At 28.5% G+C, this 9,109-nt stretch overlaps 1 protein-coding gene across 4 annotated transcripts in view; it reads left to right on the top strand.

Annotated features, from left to right (window-relative positions):
- The first annotated feature begins 5,046 nt into the window (after positions 1–5,046).
- LOC142319182 (calpain-5-like) overlaps positions 5,047–9,109 on the top strand; it is a 73,698-nt gene continuing 69,635 nt past the window's right edge. For 3 of the 4 annotated variants that reach the window (XM_075356169.1, XM_075356168.1, XM_075356165.1), the window contains exon 1: positions 5,047–5,396. The gene's annotated coding sequence lies outside the window, so the exon portion shown is untranslated. Of the gene's footprint in view, positions 5,397–8,022; positions 8,060–9,109 lie in introns of all 4 variants that reach the window. The other variant, XM_075356166.1, reaches the window with a different exon arrangement.

The following is a 9,109-nucleotide window of genomic DNA, read 5'->3' as shown; positions in this document are numbered from 1 at the left end:
ATCCCCCAGACCTCAAAACCACAGTCAGCTCAAAAGTTTTTATATACATTTATATATATAGTGACACTACATGTATATATATATATACATATGTCACTTTCTTGTGGACACGATAACTACCATAATTTTACACCAGTCACTTTCAAACTGTTCCCTAAAAAAAAACTCGACCCAAAATCTCAATCGAGCTCGTTAACAACCAAAGTCGGATCATGGGAATGGAAATGGGGGGGGGGGGGGCTTTTAAAAAAAAAAAAAAATATCGCTATAACTTTCTAATTAAGTAAAATATCGAATTCATGTAAAGTTCCTATGATTGCTCAGGTAAGGGCCTAAAACTTATGTAAGTAAAGGTTTTTGATATAACTAGCCATTGGCCCAGGGGAGGGGGAATGGGGTTTTGAAGACAAAAAAACATACCTACTTTAATAGGCACAGTATCAAAACAGCTTAAAGTGGTCGTTAGTCCTCTAAACATTACCTAAAACTTTGTTCTGAAACAATTTTTGATATGACCAACTCTTACGGCAAGGGATGACAAAAATATTGCTGGAATTGTAAGATGGGGCTTGTATGCTAAACATGTGAAACCTTTTTTCACATGCAACCATTGTGCTATTGATTAAATTTGAAGTTTTTCTTAACTTTAAGGTGGAAATTGTTTTTATCCCCTACTTAGCATTGGTTAAATCTAGCTCCACCTTCTGGCATGCCAAAAGGGATTTTTTTAATCCCTTTTTGTTACTTTTGATTCCTCACTTTCTCCATCCTTCTCCATATCCACATCTAAAAAGCCTCAATCCAGTTCTTTTCTCTCTTCCTCAGCATTTTCACTTCCATATAATAGGACACTCCATACATAGGCTTTTTCCTCTTTCTCAACTCTTCCAGACTTTTACTACACAGTAATTTCCTCTTTTTACTGAAAGCTTTCTTTGCCATCACTATCTTTCTTTTTATCTCCACTGTTTTCTTCCAGTCCTCTGTAACCATAGTACCCAAGTATCTGTAATTCTTTACTTTTTCTATTCTTCCTTCATTTATCCTCATCCCTAAAGTCCCTTTTTTGTTTAGTACCATTACTTAGTTTTCCTATATTTATTTTCATTCAATACTTTTTATTCCTTCCTCCAAGGCTGTTAACAATCTGTGAAGTGCATGTGTTCTATTAGCTAGAATTATTTTATCATCAGCAAAGCTTATGCTACTTATTTTTCATCTTCCTACACTTATTCCTTCTCTTCCTTCTAATGCATTCCTTATCATGTCTTCAATGTAAATATTGAACATTGTGAATGAGAGACAGAATCCTTGCCTAACACCTCATCGTAGACCCATCTAGTCTCTTACTTGCTTACATTCACATTCTTATTTATTTTCATTGCTGTTTGTCTCATGTACAATTCTTTAATTAACATTCTGTCTTTCCATTTTTTTCTTTAAGAATCTCTAATATTTTTCCCATTTGCCTTTATCAAATGCCTTCTCTAAATCTTTGAAACAGACTATTCCTCTTATTCTATCTAAATATTGCTTTCCAATCATCCTTAATAGCCTAATGGCATCTCTGTATCCTTTCCCTTTCCTGAAGCCAATCTGTTCCTCTACTGCATTTTCTACTATTATTCTTACCAACCTCCAGTTTAGGTCTCTTAACAGCCCTTAACAGCAGTTGGGCTGTTAAGCCCAACTGCATGCCTAACAAAATGGCTATAACTTTCAAATCACCACATATGTTCCAGCTATGTTTTTATAATTTATCTTTTCAAGAATATTTTTTATCATATCGTATGTCTCTTTCAAATTAATATTATAAGCGATTGGTATCGAAGGATATTTGTTACCATTCATGTAGTAAAACCACTTTTAATCTATACTTGGACGAATCTATGAAAAGGTGCCAGTCCTCAGGTTTATGAACTTGTCCTAACTGCAACATAAGCTCATCAATATATGTGCAATAAACCAAATTATTTTAATCAATAAGGTACTGAGAAAGTTCTTTTTGTCAGATTTGAAAGCCTGAAATTTTTGTATTTTTTGTAAGTAAATTCTCCAACCTTGCAATCTTGATCCTAACAGTTCAGCTTATTTTTTAATAAATTTAAATCCCTAATCAAGTCATATAATTCACCTTGTGATGTAAGATGTGGCTTATTGAAAGATAATTCAAAATCAAAATCATTGTTCTTCTTCAATACTGCCTGATTCTTCATCACTGCTTTTGAAACATACATTCACAGGTGGCTCAGGAACTGGAATAATTTCACTGTGAGTTACAGGCCTGATTGCAAATTGCAATGAAGGATATTTTACACTATGTTTAGATTTTTTTAGAAATTCCAGACATACTTGTTAAACACAAGTAACAATTGGTTACATGATCCTTTGGTTCACGCCAAAGGACACTAAATGGCAAAGCCTTCCATATACCTTTCAGCCATACTCTTATATATACAGAATAATTAATGCATACTATATGAGGAACCCACGTCTTATCCTCATCACCAATTTTACACTGAAAGTACAAATGATATGCTTTTTTAATTAAAGATGTAATGTTTTTTCTATTTGATTTTACAGTAAACTCACTACATACATAACAAAAGGCATCCACATCATTTACACAATTTCCAGGCATTATGACACTGAATAACAAAATTAAGACATTAATAAGACTGAACAAAATTAATTCATTCCTAAAGCCAGTGCTTAATACAAACAACACAGCTGTGTTTTCAGTTACATGTTGTGATCTGCACAGACATGATTAAACTTGTCCATGAAGGCTCACTCTTCAGTATTAGATATGATGTCATAGTATGTAACTATGATATGATTTAATTCTTTGTCTAGTATTCTTTATTTATAGCTTACAAATTATGTTAACAAAGTTAAACAATAAAAAAATGAGCTAACAATATACAATATAGGAGCTTAGAATGCTAACTATATATTGAAAAATGTAAAAAATCCTTTAATTAAAATGTAAAAATTTTTCAAAAATGGTGGGAGATAGAAAGATTCTGCATTCATATTCGTTTTCAGCATCAAAAGACAGATTAAAATCATGTGTTGCATGTTAGGAAACAAAAATTATGTTTATCAGTGTAATTTTTTCCTCTGGGCAAAATGTGTTCCTCCTATTCCTTACTCCTAAGCCAAATTTTCCTACCACACCTTTCTCTTCACCTTCTTCAACCTCAGTATTCCAGTTTCCCATCAAACAACTTGTGGTGATAATTCCAGGACATTTCATTATGTTATCACTGATTATATCAAGTATATTGTCTTATCAGTTGATAAAACTGATAAAACTTTAACCCCTGTCGTACTTTATCAATTATAATGAACTCAACAGTGCTTTACCTAATGTTCTCTTTATTTTCAATATAAATTCTGATTACTTTCAATTTCATACATAATTTTATTATTTTTTTTAGTTTGATTTTTTAACACAATGTCCATTGTATTGAAATGCTTCCAAAACAATAAACACATTACTTAACTTTCTCAACGAAAGCTCATTCTTTTACAAGTCTGGAACTTAGTTTTAGCTTTCACTTGTAGGTTATCAATAAAAAAAAGATTAGCTAGCAATCCAAAAACAAGTTTATACACAACAAGATTGATTTTTTTATAAAAACTGTTATTGAATTGAAAAGATTTTAAATGTTAACCTTAAATATTTCTTTATTATTTTAGGTTTAATTTTTTTTGATTTTGACTGCCTGAAACAGTATTCTAAATATTATAGTAAATAATTGTTTTTATTTTCAGTACTTTTTTATTTTATAAGCACAGGTAAAATTATAATTTTTCTATTTTCAAATTTATTGGTTGTTTGTTTATTAACAGATTTTTGTCAATATTTATTTTAAGTTTTGTTTTTATATTTAAACAATTGAAAATGATTAACCCAGCTGAAACCACGTATAAAAAAAAATAAAATCAGCTAAATTTATTTAAAACAAATTAAAACTGAAAAAAAAAACAAATAAGCAAAAACCTTATTAAAACAAACAGTATAAAAATAAATATACACCAAAAACCTGACACTACCAAATAAAAATATTCACTTCTGTCAAAGTTGCAGTATTTTAACTTTTCATCTCAAAAGTTTCAGATTCAAATCCAGATTAAGCAAAGAATTTTCATGTGCTACAGAAATCTCCATTCCATATTATAACACATAAGTTTCAATCTTATGTGGTAAATTAATCATCCAAAAACAGATGGATGGTAGTTAAAACAGGACACAACCCATTAAAGCGCTATTACTGAAAATTAGTTTCATTGGTGTAGTAGAAAATGAAAAGGTTTTAAAATGAATTTTAGAAGATTGAAGTTTGTAGCGGAATCTTATAAAGGAAAGTTTAAAATTGGTGGACCATGATAATGGTGTAATGGAATATGATAAGATAACTAAGATAACCAAGAAATGATTGAAATTAGATGAAACAATGAGAATGTAAGGTCTCAATTATACAATGCAATGTAGGTTAGTTACTTTCAAAAGTTGCAAAAAAGGAAATCTGTTGCCAAATTTTAATTCTAAATTTTTAATAATAAGTCTTATTTCTAAACAATTTCTTGTTATAATTTTAACTTAACATTCTCAAAACAAAATAAATTTCAAAGATAAAACATTAGCATTTGTGTTTATATAAAACAGCTATGACAATTTTTACCATTCTTGAAAAGTATTGGTAAAGAAATTAGCAGGTTTAGAACTACGCTTTTCAATTATGAACTTAATGATATTATGTTAATACTTTATTAACATACTGACCATCCGCAAGTTAAATGATAGGGATTAAATATGTTACGTCTTTAATGAATAACTAACTTATAAATTTTCATTTAAATTGCATCCTAAATTGAAAAGAAAAAAACATTTTACGTTCTATGGCTTCACCAAACAAGACGAGCGAGGCTTCAAAAATACGCTATTTCGTAACGCTGATAGCGAACTCTGGAATGATTTTTCATTAACGGGAATTTTTCTGCCGTGAAGGGAATTTAAGTTTAAAAGGAACAGCTGTCTAGCCTTTGTGTTTGTTTGCTTTGTTGTAGTTACGGGCAGCGCGTAGTTTATTTTTATTTGCAGCTTGCTAGGAATGTTTGCCCTGTTATTAACCTTATTTAGTATTATAGAAAATTATTCTCCTTTAACTTTAGAGAAAGAAAACAGCTAAAATGACATTATTCTATAATTAGACTTATGACAATGACTAATATAAGTCCTCGTTCGACTGTGATATCTTACGCTTTTAGGTTATTTTGTTATAGTAATTCGACCTTCAGCAGTTCCTTTGCTTTTGTGTCATCGCAGATACATACACAAAGAAGAATAATGAATGCTGAATAAATTTATTACAAATGTTATCACAATGGTAAGCTCAATTAAGAATGTTCTGTCGCCTTCCTTTGTGTAGCAGTGAGCTCTGATTTTGGCATGTTACTAGTTTTGATTTTGCTTGTGTAGAACTTAAATTGTTTATAACTGAAATAAAAGTAAGGTGATCAACTGTCATTTTCATTTTTTTCATAAATTTTTGTTTACTAGTGAGTTACTAGCAACATATTTATAGTGATGTCATACCCAGAAGTGAACCACCTTTTTTTGTGATAGTAATAATAGTTTGAAGTTTAAATGTAATCATTTAAAATTACTTTTTTCCTACTTTAATTAAATATGACTGATTTCAATTTATAGTTTTAGGTTTTATTACGTTGTTTGTTTTTTTTTGTGTATATAAAAATAATTTTTTGAATTTGATAAACTCTTTGGTTATTCTGGGAAGCCTTATAATTTTGAATATGTTTACTAAAGGAATGATTGTTTTATATAAAGTAATATTTAAATATGTTTCATATAACATTGTTTTATTTTCTTTACCTTTGTCTTATGTTTATGAGATAATACCTATCTCATTTTTAGGTATACCACCTAAAACCTCTTACGGGGTATGTAATAAATTATATAAAAAAATAATCGTATTTAGGTTCCCTCCTACCATATGAGATTCCATCATATTTTTGTAGAACCTTTCCTTCCAGTTTGAATAAAATTAAAATGAGGAGGAAAAGTGGATCATTTTGAAAAAAAATCAGTTATTTTATTTCTAACTGTTATTTCTTTGTGAAGAGGTATTAAGAGGTATTTTCAGTTTTTAATTTGTTTATTCTGTAAAATTTTTTATAATGAATCTTTTAAATTAATTATGGAATTAAACAATAGAATAGGGAAAAAATAACTTTAATTGAGATTATTTTTTTAAAATTAATTACAAAGAAAAGTGATAATGGAAGGAATATGCTGTTATATCAGCAGCAATTCTTTTCATTTAATATATAGATACTTTTTCAGCTATTACAAAAGAAATCCTTAAAAATCTGAATTTTTCAACAATTGACAATGTACTTTTTTAAAGGTTAAAGTTATCAGAATTCTTTACCTCTATCTGAGCTATCTTTTGCTCATTATCATTTAGTTTCTATATAACTGCTACTGTTAGAGGTGAGTGTAAAGTTTGTATTCAAATTGGATTTTGAAAGATCATGTGTTTGAAGAGAATGTGTGATTTAAATTATATTAATTTACATAAAACAGAGTTTCTTAATTGAGTCAAGTTTGCATCCTTTGCTGTATTATGTTAGGTTTTGTGCATGTCACTTGTTTCAGTGAGGTAATTTCAATGTGAAATTTTTTGATGTTTTTTTTATATTTTGTAGTAAATTCTATACTGTTTGCCTTATGAACTCAGAACTGTAAGTTCTGAGTAGATGATTTTTTTTATTGTAGTCAAACCAGATTTGTTGGAATTGGTGTATGGATTTTTTGTGAATAATGTGTATCTTTTTTTGTTTATATTTCTCTGTGCAATATAATAGTGTCCTGAATTTAAAAAAAAATGATGCTCAGTTTTTTCAGTGTTGTTAATGAGAGCATTATGAATTTGTATTTTGCCAATTTTATATTTTTATTTTGAAATTTGTTTAAAAATTTACTTATCATTGTTGAAGCTGAAAGTTAATTCTTTTTATGGGATTAGAAGAGTTATCTATGATTGTTCGCAATCAGTTTTCTGTGGATTTTGATTGTTCCCATGTTTACATCTTGCAAATTAAACAAATTAGGGAAGTCCTGTTTTCTTAAGGTATTTTTAATTTTAACTTTTGTGAAGATACATCACTTAAAAACAAAAAAAAAATTATGTATGAGATTTGTTTAAAGGAGGACATTTGATTTATTCTATCTAGGTTTATCTTATGAACTGTGTTCTAATAGTAGATATAAATATATTTTATTACAAAAGTGTGTTAAAATTCGTAGGTTTTGACAGGAAACTACCAATAAAGATTTTAATCATGAATTTTATTACATTGCTCATTGCATCATCATAACAGTCATTGTTATGCTTCATGCATACTAACTTTTCACGTAGTTACCAATATTCAGCATTGTTACTCTTGTATTGCTGGTAACGTAATACATATATTTTTAAGTAAATTAGTTAAATGATATGCATTTAAAATATGTTAAAATATTAATTAGGGTGTCAGAGTAAGTTATGGTTAGCGCATTTCTAAAATTTGGATAAATATTATCAATAATTTATGTTTTGTCTAATATTTTATTATAGTTATGATTGGACATTGATTATTATTTTTCTCTCAGTATTAATGAACTAATACGATATTATGATGCTATTTTCAGTTTTTTTCTTTTTACTTACTTCTTTGGGTTATCTGTATAATTTTTTTTAATAAAAGTATTTAGTTTTTTTTTAAATTTCAAGATTTAATTTGTTTTTGAAACCTACAGCTATATTTGTTCTTTAGGGAGATAGTTTACACATGTTAATTTGAAGTACAGTTGATTTTATTGATTGTATAAGTGAAGGAAAGAATCTTTTGAAATTATTATTTTACAATAATACCTTATAATATTTTAATTAATTTTTTTGACCAGTGATTAGAGAAATAGTATGTAAAATATGTTCTTTATATTTACAGAATGAATCTTGTAAGCTGTGAAAGCATACATGTTTAAGTAAGTTACTAGTTGAAGTAATACGATATTTTCTAGTAAATAGGGCTGAATGAACACTTAATCACATTGTGTGCCTACTTGTATAATTCTTATCAAATAAACTATTCCAGGATTTCCCTGATAGGATGAAGGAAAATAACAGTAAAAGCTAATTTAAAGTATAGCTTACAATAATGGAAAAAAATTTATTTTTAAATATTTTAAAAGTCATCCAAAAGAAATACATCCTCAAATTAGATGAAATGAAAATCATATTTAAAATCAAATGTGTAAATTATATTTAATTTTAATTAATATCTAAAAAGGAATATTACTTCTGTATTTATTGTTATTCCATCTATGATTAGATGAGGTTCAATTAATTTGTAGCAAAACTAGTGTACATAAGGTTAGTTTCAATTGACATGGTTTGATAGGCTTACCTATTTTGCATTCTGATTTTATGTTCTATTATCTTATTAATGGAACAAATAAGCAGCCCAAATTGCAGGTGGTTTGTCAAAGTTATAAATTTTAAAGAATTACTAACTCATTTATGATGAATTTTTTAATGATTGCATTACTATGTTGTCATTATTGTGAAATAATAATTATTTCACAATAATTGTCTTACAATGTTTGAAATAGACCCAATATTTTTGTATGTCAACAGTATTGTTACCATTTTTATTACAACCCCATTGCCCAAAATTATTTAAAAGATTTTACTTCATAAGCCAGTATTGTTTTCTGTAATAAGTTCGTTAGAGGGCCGTTACATTAAACATTCTTTAAACTGTCGTACATATTTTTAAATTTGGTATTACATACGAGGGTTATTTTTTTCAAGGTCGAAATAAAAATCCGCGCAAAATTCAGATGAAACTTTGCGCATATGTGTTGCGCAGCGTCTCTATAAGGCCTTCAATGACGCCGAGTCACTTCGTTTAGATCTGAACACGTAGCTAGCACGTAAACATGTTTACAACAATAACATCTCCCGCCAATTATGAAGTGCGTGCGGTAATTCGAATTCTTCAGGCTGAGGGGTGTAATGCAGCTGAAATTCAT

This window comes from Lycorma delicatula, chromosome 2 (assembly GCF_047948215.1).
Source record: "Lycorma delicatula isolate Av1 chromosome 2, ASM4794821v1, whole genome shotgun sequence".
In the NCBI taxonomy this organism is placed as follows: Eukaryota; Metazoa; Arthropoda; class Insecta; order Hemiptera; family Fulgoridae; genus Lycorma; species Lycorma delicatula.
This window is presented reverse-complemented; position numbering and strand designations above follow the sequence as displayed.